Source organism: Hordeum vulgare, chromosome 2H (genome assembly GCF_904849725.1).
Source record: "Hordeum vulgare subsp. vulgare chromosome 2H, MorexV3_pseudomolecules_assembly, whole genome shotgun sequence".
Lineage (NCBI taxonomy): Eukaryota > Viridiplantae > Streptophyta > Magnoliopsida > Poales > Poaceae > Hordeum > Hordeum vulgare.
The window spans coordinates 575,644,258-575,665,288 of record NC_058519.1 but is presented as its reverse complement, the minus strand read 5'-3'; the positions used below and the strand labels follow the sequence as shown (position 1 = coordinate 575,665,288).

Below are 21,031 nucleotides of genomic sequence, written 5' to 3'. Positions count from 1 at the left end.
AATGAGGTCATATAGATCACGCTCCCGCGTCATCCTTGTCACGTGGCGCAAAAATATATTTAAAAAGGGGAATGCAACACGAGGACTTCCCAGGAGGTCACCCATCCTAGTACTACTCTCGCCCAAGCACGCTTAACTTCGGAGTTCTGATGGGATCCGGTGCTTTAGTGCTGGTATGATCGCATCCGACATGCAACTATCTATTTGTTCCTTATGCTTGCCCCTACTAGTACTACTACTACTACTACTACTACTACTAGTCGTTGGGTGTCAAGCGCGGTGGGAAAAGTCACACAGAAATCGTCAAAAATAAGAAAATGAGGTCATATAGATCACGCTCCCGCGTCATCCTTGTCACGTGGCGCAAAAATATATTTAAAAAGGGGAATGCAACACGAGGACTTCCTAGGAGGTCACCCATCCTAGTACTACTCTCGCCCAAGCACGCTTAACTTCGGAGTTCTGATGGGATCCGGTGCTTTAGTGCTGGTATGATCGCATCCGACATGCAACTATCTATTTGTTCCTTATGCTTGCCCCTACTACTACTACTACTAGTACTACTACTACTACTACTACTACTACTAGTCGTTGGGTGTCAAGCGCGGTGGGAAAAGTCACACAGTAATCGTCAAAAATAAGAAAATGAGGTCATATAGATCACGCTCCCGCGTCATCCTTGTCACGTGGCGCAAAAATATATTTAAAAAGGGGAATGCAACACGAGGACTTCCCAGGAGGTCACCCATTCTAGTACTACTCTCGCCCAAGCACGCTTAACTTCGGAGTTCTGATGGGATCCGGTGCTTTAGTGCTGGTATGATCGCATCCGACATGCAACTATCTATTTGTTCCTTATGCTTGCCCCTACTACTACTACTACTAGTACTACTACTACTACTACTACTAGTAGTAGTCGTTGGGTGTCAAGCGCGATGGGAAAAGTCACACAGTAATCGTCAAAAATAAGAAAATGAGGTCATATAGATCACGCTCCCCCGTCATCCTTGTCACGTGGCGCAAAAATATATTTAAAAAGGGGAATGCAACACGAGGACTTCCCAGGAGGTCACCCATCCTAGTACTACTCTCGCCCAAGCACGCTTAACTTCGGAGTTCTGATGGGATCCGGTGCTTTAGTGCTGGTATGATCGCATCCGACATGCAACTATCTATTTGTTCCTTATGCTGGCCCCTACTACTACTACTAGTACTACTACTACTACTACTACTACTAGTCGTTGGGTGTCAAGCGCGGTGGGAAAAGTCACACAGTAATCGTCAAAAATAAGAAAATGAGGTCATATAGATCACGCTCCCGCGTCATCCTTGTCACGTGGCGCAAAAATATATTTAAAAAGGGGAATGCAACACGAGGACTTCCCAGGAGGTCACCCATCCTAGTACTACTCTCGCCCAAGCACGCTTAACTTCGGAGTTCTGATGGGATCCGGTGCTTTAGTGCTGGTATGATCGCATCCGACATGCAACTATCTATTTGTTCCTTATGCTTGCCCCTACTACTACTACTACTAGTACTACTACTACTACTACTACTACTACTAGTAGTCGTTGGGTGTCAAGCGCGGTGGGAAAAGTCACACAGTAATCGTCAAAAATAAGAAAATGAGGTCATATAGATCACGCTCCCGCGTCATCCTTGTCACGTGGCGCAAAAATATATTTAAAAAGGGGAATGCAACACGAGGACTTCCCAGGAGGTCACCCATCCTAGTACTACTCTCGCCCAAGCACGCTTAACTTCGGAGTTCTGATGGGATCCGGTGCTTTAGTGCTGGTATGATCGCATCCGACATGCAACTATCTATTTGTTCCTTATGCTTGCCCCTACTACTACTACTACTAGTACTACTACTACTACTACTACTACTACTAGTCGTTGGGTGTCAAGCGCGGTGGGAAAAGTCACACAGTAATCGTCAAAAATAAGAAAATGAGGTCATATAGATCACGCTCCCGCGTCATCCTTGTCACGTGGCGCAAAAATATATTTAAAAAGGGGAATGCAACACGAGGACTTCCCAGGAGGTCACCCATCCTAGTACTACTCTCGCCCAAGCACGCTTAACTTCGGAGTTCTGATGGGATCCGGTGCTTTAGTGCTGGTATGATCGCATCTGACATGCAACTATCTATTTGTTCCTTATGCTTGCCCCTACTACTACTACTACTAGTACTACTACTACTACTACTACTAGTAGTCGTTGGGTGTCAAGCGCGGTGGGAAAAGTCACACAGTAATCGTCAAAAATAAGAAAATGAGGTCATATAGATCACGCTCCCGCGTCATCCTTGTCACGTGGCGCAAAAATATATTTAAAAAGGGGAATGCAACACGAGGACTTCCCAGGAGGTCACCCATCCTAGTACTACTCTCGCCCAAGCACGCTTAACTTCGGAGTTCTGATGGGATCCGGTGCTTTAGTGCTGGTATGATCGCATCCGACATGCAACTATCTATTTGTTCCTTATGCTTGCCCCTACTACTACTACTACTAGTACTACTACTACTACTACTACTACTAGTCGTTGGGTGTCAAGCGCGGTGGGAAAAGTCACACAGTAATCGTCAAAAATAAGAAAATGAGGTCATATAGATCACGCTCCCGCGTCATCCTTGTCACGTGGCGCAAAAATATATTTAAAAAGGGGAATGCAACACGAGGACTTCCCAGGAGGTCACCCATCCTAGTACTACTCTCGCCCAAGCACGCTTAACTTCGGAGTTCTGATGGGATCCGGTGCTTTAGTGCTGGTATGATCGCATCCGACATGCAACTATCTATTTGTTCCTTATGCTTGCCCCTACTACTACTACTACTAGTACTACTACTACTACTACTACTACTAGTCGTTGGGTGTCAAGCGCGGTGGGAAAAGTCACACAGTAATCGTCAAAAATAAGAAAATGAGGTCATATAGATCACACTTCCGCGTCATCCTTGTCACGTGGCGCAAAAATATATTTAAAAAGGGGAATGCAACACGAGGACTTCCCAGGAGGTCACCCATCCTAGTACTACTCTCGCCCAAGCACGCTTAACTTCGGAATTCTGATGGGATCCGATGCTTTAGTGCTGGTATGATCGCATCCGACATGCAACTATCTATTTGTTCCTTATGCTTGCCCCTACTACTACTACTACTACTACTACTACTACTACTAGTAGTCGTTGGGTGTCAAGCGCGGTGGGAAAAGTCACACAGTAATCGTCAAAAATAAGAAAATGAGGTCATATAGATCACGCTCCCGCGTCATCCTTGTCACGTGGCGCAAAAATATATTTAAAAAGGGGAATGCAACACGAGGACTTCCCAGGAGGTCACCCATCCTAGTACTACTCTCGCCCAAGCACGCTTAACTTCGGAGTTCTGATGGGATCCGGTGCTTTAGTGCTGGTATGATTGCATCCAACATGCAACTATCTATTTGTTCCTTATGCTTGCCCCTACTACTACTACTACTAGTACTACTACTACTACTACTACTACTAGTCGTTGGGTGTCAAGCGCGGTGGGAAAAGTCACACAGTAATCGTCAAAAATAAGAAAATGAGGTCATATAGATCACGCTCCCGCGTCATCCTTGTCACGTGGCGCAAAAATATATTTAAAAAGGGGAATGCAACACGAGGACTTCCCAGGAGGTCACCCATCCTAGTACTACTCTCGCCCAAGCACGCTTAACTTCGGAGTTCTGATGGGATCCGGTGCTTTAGTGCTGGTATGATCGCATCCGACATGCAACTATCTATTTGTTCCTTATGCTTGCCCCTACTACTACTACTACTAGTACTACTACTACTACTACTACTACTACTAGTAGTCGTTGGGTGTCAAGCGCGGTGGGAAAAGTCACACAGTAATCGTCAAAAATAAGAAAATGAGGTCATATAGATCACGCTCCCGCGTCATCCTTGTCACGTGGCGCAAAAATATATTTAAAAAGGGGAATGCAACACGAGGACTTCCCAGGAGGTCACCCATCCTACTACTACTCTCGCCCAAGCACGTTTAACTTCGGAGTTCTGATGGGATCCGATGCTTTAGTGCTGGTATGATCGCATCCGACATGCAACTATCTATTTGTTCCTTATGCTTGCCCCTACTACTACTAGTCGTTGGGTGTCAAGCGCGGTGGGAAAAGTCACACAGTAATCGTCAAAAATAAGAAAATGAGGTCATATAGATCACGCTCCCGCGTCATCCTTGTCACGTGGCGCAAAAATATATTTAAAAAGGGGAATGCAACACGAGGACTTCCCAGGAGGTCACCCATCCTAGTACTACTCTCGCCCAAGCACGCTTAACTTCGGAGTTCTGATGGGATCCGGTGCTTTAGTGCTGGTATGATCGCATCCGACATGCAACTATCTATTTGTTCCTTATGCTTGCCCCTACTACTACTACTACTAGTACTACTACTACTACTACTAGTCGTTGGGTGTCAAGCGCGGTGGGAAAAGTCACACAGTAATCGTCAAAAATAAGAAAATGAGGTCATATAGATCACGCTCCCGCGTCATCCTTGTCACGTGGCGCAAAAATATATTTAAAAAGGGGAATGCAACACGAGGACTTCCCAGGAGGTCACCCATCCTAGTACTACTCTCGCCCAAGCACGCTTAACTTCGGAGTTCTGATGGGATCCGGTGCTTTAGTGCTGGTATGATCGCATCCGACATGCAACTATCTATTTGTTCCTTATGCTTGCCCCTACTACTACTACTACTAGTACTACTACTACTACTACTAGTAGTCGTTGGGTGTCAAGCGCGGTGGGAAAAGTCACACAGTAATCGTCAAAAATAAGAAAATGAGGTCATATAGATCACACTCCCGCGTCATCCTTGTCACGTGGCGCAAAAATATATTTAAAAAGGGGAATGCAACACGAGGACTTCCCAGGAGGTCACCCATCCTAGTACTACTCTCGCCCAAGCACGCTTAACTTCGGAATTCTGATGGGATCCGATGCTTTAGTGCTGGTATGATCGCATCCGACATGCAACTATCTATTTGTTCCTTATGCTTGCCCCTACTACTATTACTACTACTACTACTACTACTACTAGTAGTCGTTGGGTGTCAAGCGCGGTGGGAAAAGTCACACAGTAATCGTCAAAAATAAGAAAATGAGGTCATATAGATCACGCTCCCGCGTCATCCTTGTCACGTGGCGCAAAAATATATTTAAAAAGGGGAATGCAACACGAGGACTTCCCAGGAGGTCACCCATCCTAGTACTACTCTCGCCCAAGCACGCTTAACTTCGGAGTTCTGATGGGATCCGGTGCTTTAGTGCTGGTATGATTGCATCCAACATGCAACTATCTATTTGTTCCTTATGCTTGCCCCTACTACTACTACTACTAGTACTACTACTACTACTACTACTACTAGTACTACTACTACTACTACTACTACTAGTCGTTGGGTGTCAAGCGCGGTGGGAAAAGTCACACAGTAATCGTCAAAAATAAGAAAATGAGGTCATATAGATCACGCTCCCGCGTCATCCTTGTCACGTGGCGCAAAAATATATTTAAAAAGGGGAATGCAACACGAGGACTTCCCAGGAGGTCACCCATCCTAGTACTACTCTCGCCCAAGCACGCTTAACTTCGGAGTTCTGATGGGATCCGGTGCTTTAGTGCTGGTATGATCGCATCCGACATGCAACTATCTATTTGTTCCTTATGCTTGCCCCTACTACTACTACTACTAGTACTACTACTACTACTACTACTACTACTAGTAGTCGTTGGGTGTCAAGCGCGGTGGGAAAAGTCACACAGTAATCGTCAAAAATAAGAAAATGAGGTCATATAGATCACGCTCCCGCGTCATCCTTGTCACGTGGCGCAAAAATATATTTAAAAAGGGGAATGCAACACGAGGACTTCCCAGGAGGTCACCCATCCTACTACTACTCTCGCCCAAGCACGCTTAACTTCGGAGTTCTGATGGGATCCGATGCTTTAGTGCTGGTATGATCGCATCCGACATGCAACTATCTATTTGTTCCTTATGCTTGCCCCTACTACTACTAGTCGTTGGGTGTCAAGCGCGGTGGGAAAAGTCACACAGTAATCGTCAAAAATAAGAAAATGAGGTCATATAGATCACGCTCCCGCGTCATCCTTGTCACGTGGCGCAAAAATATATTTAAAAAGGGGAATGCAACACGAGGACTTCCCAGGAGGTCACCCATCCTAGTACTACTCTCGCCCAAGCACGCTTAACTTTGGAGTTCTGATGGGATCCGGTGCTTTAGTGCTGGTATGATCGCATCCGACATGCAACTATCTATTTGTTCCTTATGCTTGCCCCTACTACTACTACTACTAGTACTACTACTACTACTACTAGTCGTTGGGTGTCAAGCGCGGTGGGAAAAGTCACACAGTAATCGTCAAAAATAAGAAAATGAGGTCATATAGATCACGCTCCCGCGTCATCCTTGTCACGTGGCGCAAAAATATATTTAAAAAGGGGAATGCAACACGAGGACTTCCCAGGAGGTCACCCATCCTAGTACTACTCTCGCCCAAGCACGCTTAACTTCGGAGTTCTGATGGGATCCGGTGCTTTAGTGCTGGTATGATCGCATCCGACATGCAACTATCTATTTGTTCCTTATGCTTGCCCCTACTACTACTACTACTAGTACTAGTACTACTACTACTACTACTAGTCGTTGGGTGTCAAGCGCGGTGGGAAAAGTCACACAGTAATCGTCAAAAATAAGAAAATGAGGTCATATAGATCACACTCCCGCGTCATCCTTGTCACGTGGCGCAAAAATATATTTAAAAAGGGGAATGCAACACGAGGACTTCCCAGGAGGTCACCCATCCTAGTACTACTCTCGCCCAAGCACGCTTAACTTCGGAATTCTGATGGGATCCGATGCTTTAGTGCTGGTATGATCGCATCCGACATGCAACTATCTATTTGTTCCTTATGCTTGCCCCTACTACTACTACTACTACTACTACTACTACTAGTAGTCGTTGGGTGTCAAGCGCGGTGGGAAAAGTTACACAGTAATCGTCAAAAATAAGAAAATGAGGTCATATAGATCACGCTCCCGCGTCATCCTTGTCACGTGGCGCAAAAATATATTTAAAAAGGGGAATGCAACACGAGGACTTCCCAGGAGGTCACCCATCCTAGTACTACTCTCGCCCAAGCACGCTTAACTTCGGAGTTCTGATGGGATCCGGTGCTTTAGTGCTGGTATGATTGCATCCAACATGCAACTATCTATTTGTTCCTTATGCTTGCCCCTACTACTACTACTACTAGTACTACTACTACTACTACTACTAGTCGTTGGGTGTCAAGCGTGGTGGGAAAAGTCACACAGTAATCGTCAAAAATAAGAAAATGAGGTCATATAGATCACGCTCCCGCGTCATCCTTGTCACGTGGCGCAAAAATATATTTAAAAAGGGGAATGCAACACGAGGACTTCCCAGGAGGTCACCCATCCTAGTACTACTCTCGCCCAAGCACGCTTAACTTCGGAGTTCTGATGGGATCCGGTGCTTTAGTGCTGGTATGATCGCATCCGACATGCAACTATCTATTTGTTCCTTATGCTTGCCCCTACTACTACTACTACTAGTACTACTACTACTACTACTACTACTACTAGTAGTCGTTGGGTGTCAAGCGCGGTGGGAAAAGTCACACAGTAATCGTCAAAAATAAGAAAATGAGGTCATATAGATCACGCTCCCGCGTCATCCTTGTCACGTGGCGCAAAAATATATTTAAAAAGGGGAATGCAACACGAGGACTTCCCAGGAGGTCACCCATCCTACTACTACTCTCGCCCAAGCACGCTTAACTTCGGAGTTCTGATGGGATCCGATGCTTTAGTGCTGGTATGATCGCATCCGACATGCAACTATCTATTTGTTCCTTATGCTTGCCCCTACTACTACTAGTCGTTGGGTGTCAAGCGCGGTGGGAAAAGTCACACAGTAATCGTCAAAAATAAGAAAATGAGGTCATATAGATCACGCTCCCGCGTCATCCTTGTCACGTGGCGCAAAAATATATTTAAAAAGGGGAATGCAACACGAGGACTTCCCAGGAGGTCACCCATCCTAGTACTACTCTCGCCCAAGCACGCTTAACTTCGGAGTTCTGATGGGATCCGGTGCTTTAGTGCTGGTATGATCGCATCCGACATGCAACTATCTATTTGTTCCTTATGCTTGCCCCTACTACTACTACTACTAGTACTACTACTACTACTACTACTACTACTAGTCGTTGGGTGTCAAGCGCGGTGGGAAAAGTCACACAGAAATCGTCAAAAATAAGAAAATGAGGTCATATAGATCACGCTCCCGCGTCATCCTTGTCACGTGGCGCAAAAATATATTTAAAAAGGGGAATGCAACACGATGACTTCCTAGGAGGTCACCCATCCTAGTACTACTCTCGCCCAAGCACGCTTAACTTCGGAGTTCTGATGGGATCCGGTGCTTTAGTGCTGGTATGATCGCATCCGACATGCAACTATCTATTTGTTCCTTATGCTTGCCCCTACTACTACTACTACTACTACTACTACTAGTCGTTGGGTGTCAAGCGCGGTGGGAAAAGTCACACAGTAATCGTCAAAAATAAGAAAATGAGGTCATATAGATCACGCTCCCGCGTCATCCTTGTCACGTGGCGCAAAAATATATTTAAAAAGGGGAATGCAACACGAGGACTTCCCAGGAGGTCACCCATCCTAGTACTAGTCTCGCCCAAGCACGCTTAACTTCGGAGTTCTGATGGGATCCGGTGCTTTAGTGCTGGTATGATCGCATCCGACATGCAACTATCTATTTGTTCCTTATGCTTGCCCCTACTACTACTACTACTAGTACTACTACTACTACTACTAGTCGTTGGGTGTCAAGCGCGGTGGGAAAAGTCACACAGTAATCGTCAAAAATAAGAAAATGAGGTCATATAGATCACGCTCCCGCGTCATCCTTGTCACGTGGCGCAAAAATATATTTAAAAAGGGGAATGCAACACGAGGACTTCCCAGGAGGTCACCCATCCTAGTACTACTCTCGCCCAAGCACGCTTAACTTCGGAGTTCTGATGGGATCCGGTGCTTTAGTGCTGGTATGATCGCATCCGACATGCAACTATCTATTTGTTCCTTATGCTTGCCCCTACTACTACTACTACTAGTACTACTACTACTACTACTACTACTAGTCGTTGGGTGTCAAGCGCGGTGGGAAAAGTCACACAGTAATCGTCAAAAATAAGAAAATGAGGTCATATAGATCACACTCCCGCGTCATCCTTGTCACGTGGCGCAAAAATATATTTAAAAAGGGGAATGCAACACGAGGACTTCCCAGGAGGTCACCCATCCTAGTACTACTCTCGCCCAAGCACGCTTAACTTCGGAATTCTGATGGGATCCGATGCTTTAGTGCTGGTACGATCGCATCCGACATGCAACTATCTATTTGTTCCTTATGCTTGCCCCTACTACTACTACTACTACTACTACTACTAGTAGTCGTTGGGTGTCAAGCGCGGTGGGAAAAGTCACACAGTAATCGTCAAAAATAAGAAAATGAGGTCATATAGATCACGCTCCCGCGTCATCCTTGTCACGTGGCGCAAAAATATATTTAAAAAGGGGAATGCAACACGAGGACTTCCCAGGAGGTCACCCATCCTAGTACTACTCTCGCCCAAGCACGCTTAACTTCGGAGTTCTGATGGGATCCGGTGCTTTAGTGCTGGTATGATTGCATCCAACATGCAACTATCTATTTGTTCCTTATGCTTGCCCCTACCCTACTACTACTACTACTAGTACTACTACTACTACTACTACTACTAGTCGTTGGGTGTCAAGCGCGGTGGGAAAAGTCACACAGTAATCGTCAAAAATAAGAAAATGAGGTCATATAGATCACGCTCCCGCGTCATCCTTGTCACGTGGCGCAAAAATATATTTAAAAAGGGGAATGCAACACGAGGACTTCCCAGGAGGTCACCCATCCTAGTACTACTCTCGCCCAAGCACGCTTAACTTCGGAGTTCTGATGGGATCCGGTGCTTTAGTGCTGGTATGATCGCATCCGACATGCAACTATCTATTTGTTCCTTATGCTTGCTACTACCTAGTACTACTACTACTACTACTACTACTACTAGTAGTCGTTGGGTGTCAAGCGCGGTGGGAAAAGTCACACAGTAATCGTCAAAAATAAGAAAATGAGGTCATATAGATCACGCTCCCGCGTCATCCTTGTCACGTGGCGCAAAAATATATTTAAAAAGGGGAATGCAACACGAGGACTTCCCAGGAGGTCACCCATCCTACTACTACTCTCGCCCAAGCACGCTTAACTTCGGAGTTCTGATGGGATCCGATGCTTTAGTGCTGGTATGATCGCATCCGACATGCAACTATCTATTTGTTCCTTATGCTTGCTACTAGCCCTACTACTACTACTAGTCGTTGGGTGTCAAGCGCGGTGGGAAAAGTCACACAGTAATCGTCAAAAATAAGAAAATGAGGTCATATAGATCACGCTCCCGCGTCATCCTTGTCACGTGGCGCAAAAATATATTTAAAAAGGGGAATGCAACACGAGGACTTCCCAGGAGGTCACCCATCCTAGTACTACTCTCGCCCAAGCACGCTTAACTTCGGAGTTCTGATGGGATCCGGTGCTTTAGTGCTGGTATGATCGCATCCGACATGCAACTATCTATTTGTTCCTTATGCTTGCCCCTACTACTACTACTACTAGTACTACTACTACTACTACTACTACTACTAGTAGTCGTTGGGTGTCAAGCGCGGTGGGAAAAGTCACACAGAAATCGTCAAAAATAAGAAAATGAGGTCATATAGATCACGCTCCCGCGTCATCCTTGTCACGTGGCGCAAAAATATATTTAAAAAGGGGAATGCAACACGAGGACTTCCCAGGAGGTCACCCATCCTACTACTACTCTCGCCCAAGCACGCTTAACTTCGGAGTTCTGATGGGATCCGATGCTTTAGTGCTGGTATGATCGCATCCGACATGCAACTATCTATTTGTTCCTTATGCTTGCCCCTACTACTACTAGTCGTTGGGTGTCAAGCGCGGTGGGAAAAGTCACACAGTAATCGTCAAAAATAAGAAAATGAGGTCATATAGATCACGCTCCCGCGTCATCCTTGTCACGTGGCGCAAAAATATATTTAAAAAGGGGAATGCAACACGAGGACTTCCCAGGAGGTCACCCATCCTAGTACTACTCTCGCCCAAGCACGCTTAACTTCGGAGTTCTGATGGGATCCGGTGCTTTAGTGCTGGTATGATCGCATCCGACATGCAACTATCTATTTGTTCCTTATGCTTGCCCCTACTACTACTACTACTAGTACTACTACTACTACTACTACTACTACTAGTCGTTGGGTGTCAAGCGCGGTGGGAAAAGTCACACAGAAATCGTCAAAAATAAGAAAATGAGGTCATATAGATCACGCTCCCGCGTCATCCTTGTCACGTGGCGCAAAAATATATTTAAAAAGGGGAATGCAACACGAGGACTTCCTAGGAGGTCACCCATCCTAGTACTACTCTCGCCCAAGCACGCTTAACTTCGGAGTTCTGATGGGATCCGGTGCTTTAGTGCTGGTATGATCGCATCCGACATGCAACTATCTATTTGTTCCTTATGCTTGCCCCTACTACTACTACTACTAGTACTACTACTACTACTACTACTACTACTAGTCGTTGGGTGTCAAGCGCGGTGGGAAAAGTCACACAGTAATCGTCAAAAATAAGAAAATGAGGTCATATAGATCACGCTCCCGCGTCATCCTTGTCACGTGGCGCAAAAATATATTTAAAAAGGGGAATGCAACACGAGGACTTCCCAGGAGGTCACCCATTCTAGTACTACTCTCGCCCAAGCACGCTTAACTTCGGAGTTCTGATGGGATCCGGTGCTTTAGTGCTGGTATGATCGCATCCGACATGCAACTATCTATTTGTTCCTTATGCTTGCCCCTACTACTACTACTACTAGTACTACTACTACTACTACTACTAGTAGTAGTCGTTGGGTGTCAAGCGCGATGGGAAAAGTCACACAGTAATCGTCAAAAATAAGAAAATGAGGTCATATAGATCACGCTCCCCCGTCATCCTTGTCACGTGGCGCAAAAATATATTTAAAAAGGGGAATGCAACACGAGGACTTCCCAGGAGGTCACCCATCCTAGTACTACTCTCGCCCAAGCACGCTTAACTTCGGAGTTCTGATGGGATCCGGTGCTTTAGTGCTGGTATGATCGCATCCGACATGCAACTATCTATTTGTTCCTTATGCTGGCCCCTACTACTACTACTAGTACTACTACTACTACTACTACTACTAGTCGTTGGGTGTCAAGCGCGGTGGGAAAAGTCACACAGTAATCGTCAAAAATAAGAAAATGAGGTCATATAGATCACGCTCCCGCGTCATCCTTGTCACGTGGCGCAAAAATATATTTAAAAAGGGGAATGCAACACGAGGACTTCCCAGGAGGTCACCCATCCTAGTACTACTCTCGCCCAAGCACGCTTAACTTCGGAGTTCTGATGGGATCCGGTGCTTTAGTGCTGGTATGATCGCATCCGACATGCAACTATCTATTTGTTCCTTATGCTTGCCCCTACTACTACTACTACTAGTACTACTACTACTACTAGTAGTCGTTGGGTGTCAAGCGCGGTGGGAAAAGTCACACAGTAATCGTCAAAAATAAGAAAATGAGGTCATATAGATCACGCTCCCGCGTCATCCTTGTCACGTGGCGCAAAAATATATTTAAAAAGGGGAATGCAACACGAGGACTTCCCAGGAGGTCACCCATCCTACTACTACTCTCGCCCAAGCACGCTTAACTTCGGAGTTCTGATGGGATCCGATGCTTTAGTGCTGGTATGATCGCATCCGACATGCAACTATCTATTTGTTCCTTATGCTTGCCCCTACTACTACTAGTCGTTGGGTGTCAAGCGCGGTGGGAAAAGTCACACAGTAATCGTCAAAAATAAGAAAATGAGGTCATATAGATCACGCTCCCGCGTCATCCTTGTCACGTGGCGCAAAAATATATTTAAAAAGGGGAATGCAACACGAGGTATGCTTGCCCCTACTACTACTAGTCGTTGGGTGTCAAGCGCGGTGGGAAAAGTCACACAGTAATCGTCAAAAATAAGAAAATGAGGTCATATAGATCACGCTCCCGCGTCATCCTTGTCACGTGGCGCAAAAATATATTTAAAAAGGGGAATGCAACACGAGGACTTCCCAGGAGGTCACCCATCCTAGTACTACTCTCGCCCAAGCACGCTTAACTTCGGAGTTCTGATGGGATCCGGTGCTTTAGTGCTGGTATGATCGCATCCGACATGCAACTATCTATTTGTTCCTTATGCTTGCCCCTACTACTACTACTACTAGTACTACTACTACTACTACTACTACTACTAGTCGTTGGGTGTCAAGCGCGGTGGGAAAAGTCACACAGAAATCGTCAAAAATAAGAAAATGAGGTCATATAGATCACGCTCCCGCGTCATCCTTGTCACGTGGCGCAAAAATATATTTAAAAAGGGGAATGCAACACGAGGACTTCCTAGGAGGTCACCCATCCTAGTACTACTCTCGCCCAAGCACGCTTAACTTCGGAGTTCTGATGGGATCCGGTGCTTTAGTGCTGGTATGATCGCATCCGACATGCAACTATCTATTTGTTCCTTATGCTTGCCCCTACTACTACTACTACTAGTACTACTACTACTACTACTACTACTACTAGTCGTTGGGTGTCAAGCGCGGTGGGAAAAGTCACACAGTAATCGTCAAAAATAAGAAAATGAGGTCATATAGATCACGCTCCCGCGTCATCCTTGTCACGTGGCGCAAAAATATATTTAAAAAGGGGAATGCAACACGAGGACTTCCCAGGAGGTCACCCATTCTAGTACTACTCTCGCCCAAGCACGCTTAACTTCGGAGTTCTGATGGGATCCGGTGCTTTAGTGCTGGTATGATCGCATCCGACATGCAACTATCTATTTGTTCCTTATGCTTGCCCCTACTACTACTACTACTAGTACTACTACTACTACTACTACTAGTAGTAGTCGTTGGGTGTCAAGCGCGATGGGAAAAGTCACACAGTAATCGTCAAAAATAAGAAAATGAGGTCATATAGATCACGCTCCCCCGTCATCCTTGTCACGTGGCGCAAAAATATATTTAAAAAGGGGAATGCAACACGAGGACTTCCCAGGAGGTCACCCATCCTAGTACTACTCTCGCCCAAGCACGCTTAACTTCGGAGTTCTGATGGGATCCGGTGCTTTAGTGCTGGTATGATCGCATCCGACATGCAACTATCTATTTGTTCCTTATGCTGGCCCCTACTACTACTACTAGTACTACTACTACTACTACTACTACTAGTCGTTGGGTGTCAAGCGCGGTGGGAAAAGTCACACAGTAATCGTCAAAAATAAGAAAATGAGGTCATATAGATCACGCTCCCGCGTCATCCTTGTCACGTGGCGCAAAAATATATTTAAAAAGGGGAATGCAACACGAGGACTTCCCAGGAGGTCACCCATCCTAGTACTACTCTCGCCCAAGCACGCTTAACTTCGGAGTTCTGATGGGATCCGGTGCTTTAGTGCTGGTATGATCGCATCCGACATGCAACTATCTATTTGTTCCTTATGCTTGCCCCTACTACTACTACTACTAGTACTACTACTACTACTACTACTACTACTAGTAGTCGTTGGGTGTCAAGCGCGGTGGGAAAAGTCACACAGTAATCGTCAAAAATAAGAAAATGAGGTCATATAGATCACGCTCCCGCGTCATCCTTGTCACGTGGCGCAAAAATATATTTAAAAAGGGGAATGCAACACGAGGACTTCCCAGGAGGTCACCCATCCTAGTACTACTCTCGCCCAAGCACGCTTAACTTCGGAGTTCTGATGGGATCCGGTGCTTTAGTGCTGGTATGATCGCATCCGACATGCAACTATCTATTTGTTCCTTATGCTTGCCCCTACTACTACTACTACTAGTACTACTACTACTACTAGTACTACTAGTCGTTGGGTGTCAAGCGCGGTGGGAAAAGTCACACAGTAATCGTCAAAAATAAGAAAATGAGGTCATATAGATCACGCTCCCGCGTCATCCTTGTCACGTGGCGCAAAAATATATTTAAAAAGGGGAATGCAACACGAGGACTTCCCAGGAGGTCACCCATCCTAGTACTACTCTCGCCCAAGCACGCTTAACTTCGGAGTTCTGATGGGATCCGGTGCTTTAGTGCTGGTATGATCGCATCCGACATGCAACTATCTATTTGTTCCTTATGCTTGCCCCTACTACTACTACTACTAGTACTACTACTAGTACTACTACTACTACTAGTAGTCGTTGGGTGTCAAGCGCGGTGGGAAAAGTCACACAGTAATCGTCAAAAATAAGAAAATGAGGTCATATAGATCACGCTCCCGCGTCATCCTTGTCACGTGGCGCAAAAATATATTTAAAAAGGGGAATGCAACACGAGGACTTCCCAGGAGGTCACCCATCCTAGTACTACTCTCGCCCAAGCACGCTTAACTTCGGAGTTCTGATGGGATCCGGTGCTTTAGTGCTGGTATGATCGCATCCGACATGCAACTATCTATTTGTTCCTTATGCTTGCCCCTACTACTACTACTACTACTAGTCGTTGGGTGTCAAGCGCGGTGGGAAAAGTCACACAGTAATCGTCAAAAATAAGAAAATGAGGTCATATAGATCACGTTCCCGCGTCATCCTTGTCACGTGGCGCAAAAATATATTTAAAAAGGGGAATGCAACACGAGGACTTCCCAGGAGGTCACCCATCCTAGTACTACTCTCGCCCAAGCACGCTTAACTTCGGAGTTCTGATGGGATCCGGTGCTTTAGTGCTGGTATGATCGCATCCGACATGCAACTATCTATTTGTTCCTTATGCTTGCCCCTACTACTACTACTACTAGTACTACTACTACTACTACTACTAGTAGTCGTTGGGTGTCAAGCGCGGTGGGAAAAGTCACACAGTAATCGTCAAAAATAAGAAAATGAGGTCATATAGATCACGCTCCCGCGTCATCCTTGTCACGTGGCGCAAAAATATATTTAAAAAGGGGAATGCAACACGAGGACTTCCCAGGAGGTCACCCATCCTAGTACTACTCTCGCCCAAGCACGCTTAACTTCGGAGTTCTGATGGGATCCGGTGCTTTAGTGCTGGTATGATCGCATCCGACATGCAACTATCTATTTGTTCCTTATGCTTGCCCCTACTACTACTACTACTAGTACTACTACTACTACTACTACTAGTAGTCGTTGGGTGTCAAGCGCGGTGGGAAAAGTCACACAGTAATCGTCAAAAATAAGAAAATGAGGTCATATAGATCACGCTCCCGCGTCATCCTTGTCACGTGGCGCAAAAATATATTTAAAAAGGGGAATGCAACACGAGGACTTCCCAGGAGGTCACCCATCCTAGTACTACTCTCGCCCAAGCACGCTTAACTTCGGAGTTCTGATGGGATCCGGTGCTTTAGTGCTGGTATGATCGCATCCGACATGCAACTATCTATTTGTTCCTTATGCTTGCCCCTACTACTACTAGTCGTTGGGTGTCAAGCGCGGTGGGAAAAGTCACACAGTAATCGTCAAAAATAAGAAAATGAGGTCATATAGATCACGCTCCCGCGTCATCCTTGTCACGTGGCGCAAAAATATATTTAAAAAGGGGAATGCAACACGAGGACTTCCCAGGAGGTCACCCATCCTAGTACTACTCTCGCCCAAGCACGCTTAACTTCGGAGTTCTGATGGGATCCGGTGCTTTAGTGCTGGTATGATCGCATCCGACATGCAACTATCTATTTGTTCCTTATGCTTGCCCCTACTACTACTAGTCGTTGGGTGTCAAGCGCGTTGGGAAAAGTCACACAGTAATCGTCAAAAATAAGAAAATGAGGTCATATAGATCACGCTCCCGCGTCATCCTTGTCACGTGGCGCAAAAATATATTTAAAAAGGGGAATGCAACACGAGGACTTCCTAGGAGGTCACCCATCCTAGTACTACTCTCGCCCAAGCACGCTTAACTTCGAAGTTCTGATGGGATCCGGTGCTTTAGTGCTGGTATGATCGCATCCGACATGCAACTATCTATTTGTTCCTTATGCTTGCCCCTACTACTACTACTACTATTACTGCTACTACTACTAGTCGTTGGGTGTCAAGCGCGGTGGGAAAAGTCACACAGTAATCGTCAAAAATAAGAAAATGAGGTCATATAGATCACGGTCCCGCGTCATCCTTGTCACGTGGCGCAAAAATATATTTAAAAAGGGGAATGCAACACGAGGACTTCCCAGGAGGTCACCCATCCTAGTACTACTCTCGCCCAAGCACGCTTAACTTCGGAGTTCTGATCGGATCCGGTGCTTTAGTGCTGGTATGATCGCATCCGACATGCAACTATCTATTTGTTCCTTATGCTTGCCCTACTACTACTACTACTAGTCGTTGGGTGTCAAGCGCGGTGGGAAAAGTCACACAGTAATCGTCAAAAATAAGAAACTGAGGTCATATAGATCACGGTCCCGCGTCATCCTTGTCTCGTGGCGCAAAAATATATTTAAAAAGGGGAAGGCAACACGAGGACTTCCCAGGAGGTCACCCATCCTAGTACTACTCTCGCCCAAGCACGCTTAACTTCGGAGTTCTGATGGGATACGGTGCTTTAGTGCTGGTATGATCGCATCCGACATGCAACTATCTATTTGTTCCTTATGCTTGCCCCTACTACTACTACTACTACTACTACTACAATAGTCGTTGGGTGTCAAGCGCGGTGGGAAAAGTCACACAGTAATCGTCAAAAATAAGAAAATGAGGTCATATAGATCACGCTCCCGCGTCATCCTTGTCACGTGGCGCAAAAATATATTTAAAAAGGGGAATGCAACACGAGGACTTCCGAGGAGGTCACCCATCCTAGTACTACTCTCGCCCAAGCACGCTTAACTTCGGAGTTCTGATCGGATCCGGTGCTTTAGTGCTGGTATGATCGCATCCGACATGCAACTATCTATTTGTTCCTTATGCTTGTCACGTGGCGCAAAAATATATTTAAAAAGGGGAATGCAACACGAGGACTTCCGAGGAGGTCACCCATCCTAGTACTACTCTCGCCCAAGCACGCTTAACTTCGGAGTTCTGATCGGATCCGGTGCTTTAGTGCTGGTATGATCGCATCCGACATGCAACTATCTATTTGTTCCTTATGCTTGCCCTACTACTACTACTACTACTAGTCGTTGGGTGTCAAGCGCGGTGGGAAAAGTCACACAGTAATCGTCAAAAATAAGAAAATAAGGTCATATAGATCACGGTCCCGCGTCATCCTTGTCTCGTGGCGCAAAAATATATTTAAAAAGGGGAAGGCAACACGAGGACTTCCCAGGAGGTCACCCATCCTAGTACTACTCTCGCCCAAGCACGCTTAACTTCGGAGTTCTAATGGGATACGGTGCTTTAGTGCTGGTATGATCGCATCCGACATGCAACTATCTATTTGTTCCTTATGCTTGCCCCTACTACTACTACTACTACTACTACTACAATAGTCGTTGGGTGTCAAGCGCGGTGGGAAAAGTCACACAGTAATCGTCAAAAATAAGAAAATGAGGTCATATAGATCACGTTCCCGCGTCATCCTTGTCACGTGGCGCAAAAATATATTTAAAAAGGGGAATGCAACACGAGGACTTCCCAGGAGGTCACCCATCCTAGTACTACTCTCGCCCAAGCACGCTTAACTTCGGAGTTCTGATCGGATCCGGTGCTTTAGTGCTGGTATGATCGCATCCGACATGCAACTATCTATTTGTTCCTTATGCTTGCCCTACTACTACTACTACTACTAGTCGTTGGGTGTCAAGCGCGGTGGGAAAAGTCACACAGTAATCGTCAAAAATAAGAAAATGAGGTCATATAGATCACGGTCCCGCGTCATCCTTGTCTCGTGGCGCAAAAATATATTTAAAAAGGGGAATGCAACACGAGGACTTCCCAGGAGGTCACCCATCCTAGTACTACTCTCGCCCAAGCACGCTTAACTTCGGAGTTCTGATGGGATACGGTGCTTTAGTGCTGGTATGATCGCATCCGACATGCAACTATCTATTTGTTCCTTATGCTTGCCCCTACTACTACTACTACTACTACTACAATAGTCGTTGGGTGTCAAGCGCGGTGGGAAAAGTCACACAGTAATCGTCAAAAATAAGAAAATGAGGTCATATAGATCACGTTCCCGCGTCATCCTTGTCACGTGGCGCAAAAATATATTTAAAAAGGGGAATGCAACACGAGGACTTCCCAGGAGGTCACCCATCCTAGTACTACTCTCGCCCAAGCACGCTTAACTTCGGAGTTCTGATTGGATCCGGTGCTTTAGTGCTGGTATGATCGCATCCGACATGCAACTATCTATTTGTTCCTTATGCTTGCCCTACTACTACTACTACTACTAGTCGTTGGGTGTCAAGCGCGGTGGGAAAAGTCACACAGTAATCGTCAAAAATAAGAAAATGAGGTCATATAGATCACGGTCCCGCGTCATCCTTGTCTCGTGGCGCAAAAATATATTTAAAAAGGGGAATGCAACACGAGGACTTCCCAGGAGGTCACCCATCCTAGTACTACTCTCGCCCAAGCACGCTTAACTTCGGAGTTCTGATGGGATACGGTGCTTTAGTGCTGGTATGATCGCATCCAACATGCAACTATCTATTTGTTCCTTATGCTTGCCCCTACTACTACTACTACTACTACTACTACTACTACAATAGTCGTTGGGTGTCAAGCGCGGTGGAAAAGTCACACAGTAATCGTCAAAAATAAGAAAATGAGGTCATATAGATCACGTTCCCGCGTCATCCTTGTCACGTGGCGCAAAAATATATTTAAAAAGGGGAATGCAACACGAGGACTTCCCAGGAGGTCACCCATCCTAGTACTACTCTTGCCCAAGCACGCTTAACTTCGGAGTTCTGATGGGATCCGATGCTTTAGTGCTGGTATGATCGCATCCGACATGCAACTATCTATTTGTTCCTTATGCTTGCCCCTACTACTACTACTACTACTAGTCGTTGGGTGTCAAGCGCGGTGGGAAAAGTCACACAGTAATCGTCAAAAATAAGAAAATGAGGTCATATAGATCACGGTCCCGCGTCATCCTTGTCACGTGGCGCAAAAATATATTTAAAAAGGGGAATGCAACACGAGGACTTCCGAGGAGGTCACCCATCCTAGTACTACTCTCGCCCAAGCACGCTTAACTTCGGAGTTCTGATGGGATCCGGTGCTTTAGTGCTGGTTTGATCGCATCCGACATGCAACTATCTATTTGTTCCTTATGCTTGCCCCTACTACTACTACTACTACTACTACTACAATAGTCGTTGGGTGTCAAGCGCGGTGGGAAAAGTCACACAGTAATCGTCAAAAATAAGAAAATGAGGTCATATAGATCACGTTCCCGCGTCATCCTTGTCACGTGGCGCAAAAATATATTTAAAAAGGGGAATGCAACACGAGGATTTCCCAGGAGGTCACCCATCCTAGTACTACTCTCGCCCAAGCACGCTTAACTTCGGAGTTCTGATGGGATCCGGTGCTTTAGTGCTGGTATGATCGCATCCGACATGCAACTATCTATTTGTTCCTTATGCTTGCCCCTACTACTACTACTAGTCGTTGGGTGTCAAGCGCGGTGGGAAAAGTCACACAGTAATCGTCAAAAATAAGAAAATGAGGTCATATAGATCACGGTCCCGCGTCATCCTTGTCACGTGGCGCAAAAATATATTTAAAA

The 21,031-nt window shown here is 45.8% G+C and overlaps 66 non-coding genes across 66 annotated transcripts; all 66 read right to left on the bottom strand.

Annotated features, from left to right (window-relative positions):
• Positions 1-68: 68 nt before the first annotated feature.
• On the bottom strand, positions 69-187 carry LOC123434321. Its single transcript, XR_006625607.1, has one exon. It is a non-coding gene; the product is annotated as a 5S ribosomal RNA (ribosomal RNA).
• A 197-nt stretch (positions 188-384) lies between these two features.
• Positions 385-503, bottom strand: LOC123435542. The gene has a single exon (XR_006626788.1). It is a non-coding gene; the product is annotated as a 5S ribosomal RNA (ribosomal RNA).
• Positions 504-712: 209 nt separating this feature from the next.
• On the bottom strand, positions 713-831 carry LOC123435275. Its single transcript, XR_006626531.1, has one exon. It is a non-coding gene; the product is annotated as a 5S ribosomal RNA (ribosomal RNA).
• Positions 832-1,040: 209 nt separating this feature from the next.
• On the bottom strand, positions 1,041-1,159 carry LOC123434310. Its single transcript, XR_006625596.1, has one exon. It is a non-coding gene; the product is annotated as a 5S ribosomal RNA (ribosomal RNA).
• A 203-nt stretch (positions 1,160-1,362) lies between these two features.
• On the bottom strand, positions 1,363-1,481 carry LOC123434298. Its single transcript, XR_006625585.1, has one exon. It is a non-coding gene; the product is annotated as a 5S ribosomal RNA (ribosomal RNA).
• A 212-nt stretch (positions 1,482-1,693) lies between these two features.
• LOC123434287 lies at positions 1,694-1,812 on the bottom strand. The gene has a single exon (XR_006625573.1). It is a non-coding gene; the product is annotated as a 5S ribosomal RNA (ribosomal RNA).
• A 209-nt stretch (positions 1,813-2,021) lies between these two features.
• LOC123435838 lies at positions 2,022-2,140 on the bottom strand. The gene has a single exon (XR_006627083.1). It is a non-coding gene; the product is annotated as a 5S ribosomal RNA (ribosomal RNA).
• A 206-nt stretch (positions 2,141-2,346) lies between these two features.
• On the bottom strand, positions 2,347-2,465 carry LOC123434276. Its single transcript, XR_006625562.1, has one exon. It is a non-coding gene; the product is annotated as a 5S ribosomal RNA (ribosomal RNA).
• A 206-nt stretch (positions 2,466-2,671) lies between these two features.
• LOC123434263 lies at positions 2,672-2,790 on the bottom strand. The gene has a single exon (XR_006625549.1). It is a non-coding gene; the product is annotated as a 5S ribosomal RNA (ribosomal RNA).
• Positions 2,791-2,996: 206 nt separating this feature from the next.
• LOC123438589 lies at positions 2,997-3,115 on the bottom strand. Its single transcript, XR_006629725.1, has one exon. It is a non-coding gene; the product is annotated as a 5S ribosomal RNA (ribosomal RNA).
• A 200-nt stretch (positions 3,116-3,315) lies between these two features.
• On the bottom strand, positions 3,316-3,434 carry LOC123434893. The gene has a single exon (XR_006626162.1). It is a non-coding gene; the product is annotated as a 5S ribosomal RNA (ribosomal RNA).
• A 206-nt stretch (positions 3,435-3,640) lies between these two features.
• LOC123434251 lies at positions 3,641-3,759 on the bottom strand. Its single transcript, XR_006625537.1, has one exon. It is a non-coding gene; the product is annotated as a 5S ribosomal RNA (ribosomal RNA).
• Positions 3,760-3,971: 212 nt separating this feature from the next.
• On the bottom strand, positions 3,972-4,090 carry LOC123431685. The gene has a single exon (XR_006623273.1). It is a non-coding gene; the product is annotated as a 5S ribosomal RNA (ribosomal RNA).
• Positions 4,091-4,263: 173 nt separating this feature from the next.
• LOC123434239 lies at positions 4,264-4,382 on the bottom strand. Its single transcript, XR_006625525.1, has one exon. It is a non-coding gene; the product is annotated as a 5S ribosomal RNA (ribosomal RNA).
• Positions 4,383-4,582: 200 nt separating this feature from the next.
• Positions 4,583-4,701, bottom strand: LOC123434228. The gene has a single exon (XR_006625514.1). It is a non-coding gene; the product is annotated as a 5S ribosomal RNA (ribosomal RNA).
• Positions 4,702-4,904: 203 nt separating this feature from the next.
• On the bottom strand, positions 4,905-5,023 carry LOC123438588. Its single transcript, XR_006629723.1, has one exon. It is a non-coding gene; the product is annotated as a 5S ribosomal RNA (ribosomal RNA).
• Positions 5,024-5,223: 200 nt separating this feature from the next.
• On the bottom strand, positions 5,224-5,342 carry LOC123434892. The gene has a single exon (XR_006626161.1). It is a non-coding gene; the product is annotated as a 5S ribosomal RNA (ribosomal RNA).
• A 233-nt stretch (positions 5,343-5,575) lies between these two features.
• LOC123434216 lies at positions 5,576-5,694 on the bottom strand. The gene has a single exon (XR_006625503.1). It is a non-coding gene; the product is annotated as a 5S ribosomal RNA (ribosomal RNA).
• Positions 5,695-5,906: 212 nt separating this feature from the next.
• LOC123438426 lies at positions 5,907-6,025 on the bottom strand. Its single transcript, XR_006629569.1, has one exon. It is a non-coding gene; the product is annotated as a 5S ribosomal RNA (ribosomal RNA).
• Positions 6,026-6,198: 173 nt separating this feature from the next.
• LOC123436057 lies at positions 6,199-6,317 on the bottom strand. The gene has a single exon (XR_006627294.1). It is a non-coding gene; the product is annotated as a 5S ribosomal RNA (ribosomal RNA).
• Positions 6,318-6,517: 200 nt separating this feature from the next.
• Positions 6,518-6,636, bottom strand: LOC123434204. The gene has a single exon (XR_006625492.1). It is a non-coding gene; the product is annotated as a 5S ribosomal RNA (ribosomal RNA).
• Positions 6,637-6,842: 206 nt separating this feature from the next.
• Positions 6,843-6,961, bottom strand: LOC123438587. The gene has a single exon (XR_006629722.1). It is a non-coding gene; the product is annotated as a 5S ribosomal RNA (ribosomal RNA).
• Positions 6,962-7,158: 197 nt separating this feature from the next.
• Positions 7,159-7,277, bottom strand: LOC123434891. Its single transcript, XR_006626160.1, has one exon. It is a non-coding gene; the product is annotated as a 5S ribosomal RNA (ribosomal RNA).
• Positions 7,278-7,480: 203 nt separating this feature from the next.
• Positions 7,481-7,599, bottom strand: LOC123434193. Its single transcript, XR_006625481.1, has one exon. It is a non-coding gene; the product is annotated as a 5S ribosomal RNA (ribosomal RNA).
• A 212-nt stretch (positions 7,600-7,811) lies between these two features.
• Positions 7,812-7,930, bottom strand: LOC123438425. The gene has a single exon (XR_006629568.1). It is a non-coding gene; the product is annotated as a 5S ribosomal RNA (ribosomal RNA).
• Positions 7,931-8,103: 173 nt separating this feature from the next.
• On the bottom strand, positions 8,104-8,222 carry LOC123434181. Its single transcript, XR_006625469.1, has one exon. It is a non-coding gene; the product is annotated as a 5S ribosomal RNA (ribosomal RNA).
• Positions 8,223-8,431: 209 nt separating this feature from the next.
• LOC123431628 lies at positions 8,432-8,550 on the bottom strand. Its single transcript, XR_006623217.1, has one exon. It is a non-coding gene; the product is annotated as a 5S ribosomal RNA (ribosomal RNA).
• A 191-nt stretch (positions 8,551-8,741) lies between these two features.
• Positions 8,742-8,860, bottom strand: LOC123435280. Its single transcript, XR_006626536.1, has one exon. It is a non-coding gene; the product is annotated as a 5S ribosomal RNA (ribosomal RNA).
• A 200-nt stretch (positions 8,861-9,060) lies between these two features.
• On the bottom strand, positions 9,061-9,179 carry LOC123434170. Its single transcript, XR_006625458.1, has one exon. It is a non-coding gene; the product is annotated as a 5S ribosomal RNA (ribosomal RNA).
• A 206-nt stretch (positions 9,180-9,385) lies between these two features.
• LOC123432226 lies at positions 9,386-9,504 on the bottom strand. The gene has a single exon (XR_006623820.1). It is a non-coding gene; the product is annotated as a 5S ribosomal RNA (ribosomal RNA).
• Positions 9,505-9,698: 194 nt separating this feature from the next.
• Positions 9,699-9,817, bottom strand: LOC123434890. Its single transcript, XR_006626159.1, has one exon. It is a non-coding gene; the product is annotated as a 5S ribosomal RNA (ribosomal RNA).
• Positions 9,818-10,028: 211 nt separating this feature from the next.
• On the bottom strand, positions 10,029-10,147 carry LOC123434158. Its single transcript, XR_006625447.1, has one exon. It is a non-coding gene; the product is annotated as a 5S ribosomal RNA (ribosomal RNA).
• A 201-nt stretch (positions 10,148-10,348) lies between these two features.
• On the bottom strand, positions 10,349-10,467 carry LOC123438424. The gene has a single exon (XR_006629567.1). It is a non-coding gene; the product is annotated as a 5S ribosomal RNA (ribosomal RNA).
• Positions 10,468-10,649: 182 nt separating this feature from the next.
• On the bottom strand, positions 10,650-10,768 carry LOC123434145. The gene has a single exon (XR_006625435.1). It is a non-coding gene; the product is annotated as a 5S ribosomal RNA (ribosomal RNA).
• A 212-nt stretch (positions 10,769-10,980) lies between these two features.
• LOC123438423 lies at positions 10,981-11,099 on the bottom strand. The gene has a single exon (XR_006629566.1). It is a non-coding gene; the product is annotated as a 5S ribosomal RNA (ribosomal RNA).
• A 173-nt stretch (positions 11,100-11,272) lies between these two features.
• On the bottom strand, positions 11,273-11,391 carry LOC123434132. The gene has a single exon (XR_006625424.1). It is a non-coding gene; the product is annotated as a 5S ribosomal RNA (ribosomal RNA).
• A 209-nt stretch (positions 11,392-11,600) lies between these two features.
• LOC123435541 lies at positions 11,601-11,719 on the bottom strand. Its single transcript, XR_006626787.1, has one exon. It is a non-coding gene; the product is annotated as a 5S ribosomal RNA (ribosomal RNA).
• A 209-nt stretch (positions 11,720-11,928) lies between these two features.
• LOC123435274 lies at positions 11,929-12,047 on the bottom strand. Its single transcript, XR_006626530.1, has one exon. It is a non-coding gene; the product is annotated as a 5S ribosomal RNA (ribosomal RNA).
• A 209-nt stretch (positions 12,048-12,256) lies between these two features.
• LOC123434121 lies at positions 12,257-12,375 on the bottom strand. The gene has a single exon (XR_006625413.1). It is a non-coding gene; the product is annotated as a 5S ribosomal RNA (ribosomal RNA).
• A 203-nt stretch (positions 12,376-12,578) lies between these two features.
• Positions 12,579-12,697, bottom strand: LOC123434109. Its single transcript, XR_006625402.1, has one exon. It is a non-coding gene; the product is annotated as a 5S ribosomal RNA (ribosomal RNA).
• A 200-nt stretch (positions 12,698-12,897) lies between these two features.
• LOC123438422 lies at positions 12,898-13,016 on the bottom strand. Its single transcript, XR_006629565.1, has one exon. It is a non-coding gene; the product is annotated as a 5S ribosomal RNA (ribosomal RNA).
• A 337-nt stretch (positions 13,017-13,353) lies between these two features.
• On the bottom strand, positions 13,354-13,472 carry LOC123434097. The gene has a single exon (XR_006625391.1). It is a non-coding gene; the product is annotated as a 5S ribosomal RNA (ribosomal RNA).
• Positions 13,473-13,681: 209 nt separating this feature from the next.
• Positions 13,682-13,800, bottom strand: LOC123435540. Its single transcript, XR_006626786.1, has one exon. It is a non-coding gene; the product is annotated as a 5S ribosomal RNA (ribosomal RNA).
• A 209-nt stretch (positions 13,801-14,009) lies between these two features.
• LOC123435272 lies at positions 14,010-14,128 on the bottom strand. Its single transcript, XR_006626528.1, has one exon. It is a non-coding gene; the product is annotated as a 5S ribosomal RNA (ribosomal RNA).
• Positions 14,129-14,337: 209 nt separating this feature from the next.
• Positions 14,338-14,456, bottom strand: LOC123434086. The gene has a single exon (XR_006625380.1). It is a non-coding gene; the product is annotated as a 5S ribosomal RNA (ribosomal RNA).
• A 203-nt stretch (positions 14,457-14,659) lies between these two features.
• Positions 14,660-14,778, bottom strand: LOC123434074. Its single transcript, XR_006625368.1, has one exon. It is a non-coding gene; the product is annotated as a 5S ribosomal RNA (ribosomal RNA).
• Positions 14,779-14,990: 212 nt separating this feature from the next.
• On the bottom strand, positions 14,991-15,109 carry LOC123434062. The gene has a single exon (XR_006625356.1). It is a non-coding gene; the product is annotated as a 5S ribosomal RNA (ribosomal RNA).
• Positions 15,110-15,315: 206 nt separating this feature from the next.
• Positions 15,316-15,434, bottom strand: LOC123434050. Its single transcript, XR_006625344.1, has one exon. It is a non-coding gene; the product is annotated as a 5S ribosomal RNA (ribosomal RNA).
• Positions 15,435-15,646: 212 nt separating this feature from the next.
• Positions 15,647-15,765, bottom strand: LOC123434038. Its single transcript, XR_006625333.1, has one exon. It is a non-coding gene; the product is annotated as a 5S ribosomal RNA (ribosomal RNA).
• A 182-nt stretch (positions 15,766-15,947) lies between these two features.
• Positions 15,948-16,066, bottom strand: LOC123434026. Its single transcript, XR_006625318.1, has one exon. It is a non-coding gene; the product is annotated as a 5S ribosomal RNA (ribosomal RNA).
• Positions 16,067-16,272: 206 nt separating this feature from the next.
• Positions 16,273-16,391, bottom strand: LOC123434014. The gene has a single exon (XR_006625307.1). It is a non-coding gene; the product is annotated as a 5S ribosomal RNA (ribosomal RNA).
• A 206-nt stretch (positions 16,392-16,597) lies between these two features.
• Positions 16,598-16,716, bottom strand: LOC123434002. Its single transcript, XR_006625296.1, has one exon. It is a non-coding gene; the product is annotated as a 5S ribosomal RNA (ribosomal RNA).
• A 173-nt stretch (positions 16,717-16,889) lies between these two features.
• On the bottom strand, positions 16,890-17,008 carry LOC123433990. Its single transcript, XR_006625285.1, has one exon. It is a non-coding gene; the product is annotated as a 5S ribosomal RNA (ribosomal RNA).
• Positions 17,009-17,181: 173 nt separating this feature from the next.
• Positions 17,182-17,300, bottom strand: LOC123438016. The gene has a single exon (XR_006629176.1). It is a non-coding gene; the product is annotated as a 5S ribosomal RNA (ribosomal RNA).
• Positions 17,301-17,497: 197 nt separating this feature from the next.
• LOC123437437 lies at positions 17,498-17,616 on the bottom strand. Its single transcript, XR_006628617.1, has one exon. It is a non-coding gene; the product is annotated as a 5S ribosomal RNA (ribosomal RNA).
• Positions 17,617-17,794: 178 nt separating this feature from the next.
• On the bottom strand, positions 17,795-17,913 carry LOC123432231. The gene has a single exon (XR_006623824.1). It is a non-coding gene; the product is annotated as a 5S ribosomal RNA (ribosomal RNA).
• Positions 17,914-18,106: 193 nt separating this feature from the next.
• Positions 18,107-18,225, bottom strand: LOC123431647. The gene has a single exon (XR_006623235.1). It is a non-coding gene; the product is annotated as a 5S ribosomal RNA (ribosomal RNA).
• Positions 18,226-18,288: 63 nt separating this feature from the next.
• LOC123431646 lies at positions 18,289-18,407 on the bottom strand. The gene has a single exon (XR_006623234.1). It is a non-coding gene; the product is annotated as a 5S ribosomal RNA (ribosomal RNA).
• Positions 18,408-18,588: 181 nt separating this feature from the next.
• Positions 18,589-18,707, bottom strand: LOC123432470. The gene has a single exon (XR_006624050.1). It is a non-coding gene; the product is annotated as a 5S ribosomal RNA (ribosomal RNA).
• Positions 18,708-18,900: 193 nt separating this feature from the next.
• On the bottom strand, positions 18,901-19,019 carry LOC123437436. The gene has a single exon (XR_006628616.1). It is a non-coding gene; the product is annotated as a 5S ribosomal RNA (ribosomal RNA).
• Positions 19,020-19,200: 181 nt separating this feature from the next.
• LOC123438446 lies at positions 19,201-19,319 on the bottom strand. The gene has a single exon (XR_006629587.1). It is a non-coding gene; the product is annotated as a 5S ribosomal RNA (ribosomal RNA).
• A 190-nt stretch (positions 19,320-19,509) lies between these two features.
• Positions 19,510-19,628, bottom strand: LOC123437440. Its single transcript, XR_006628620.1, has one exon. It is a non-coding gene; the product is annotated as a 5S ribosomal RNA (ribosomal RNA).
• A 181-nt stretch (positions 19,629-19,809) lies between these two features.
• On the bottom strand, positions 19,810-19,928 carry LOC123438445. Its single transcript, XR_006629586.1, has one exon. It is a non-coding gene; the product is annotated as a 5S ribosomal RNA (ribosomal RNA).
• Positions 19,929-20,126: 198 nt separating this feature from the next.
• LOC123438597 lies at positions 20,127-20,245 on the bottom strand. Its single transcript, XR_006629732.1, has one exon. It is a non-coding gene; the product is annotated as a 5S ribosomal RNA (ribosomal RNA).
• A 182-nt stretch (positions 20,246-20,427) lies between these two features.
• Positions 20,428-20,546, bottom strand: LOC123438068. The gene has a single exon (XR_006629230.1). It is a non-coding gene; the product is annotated as a 5S ribosomal RNA (ribosomal RNA).
• Positions 20,547-20,739: 193 nt separating this feature from the next.
• On the bottom strand, positions 20,740-20,858 carry LOC123434906. The gene has a single exon (XR_006626174.1). It is a non-coding gene; the product is annotated as a 5S ribosomal RNA (ribosomal RNA).
• Between the last annotated feature and the right edge of the window lie 173 nt (positions 20,859-21,031).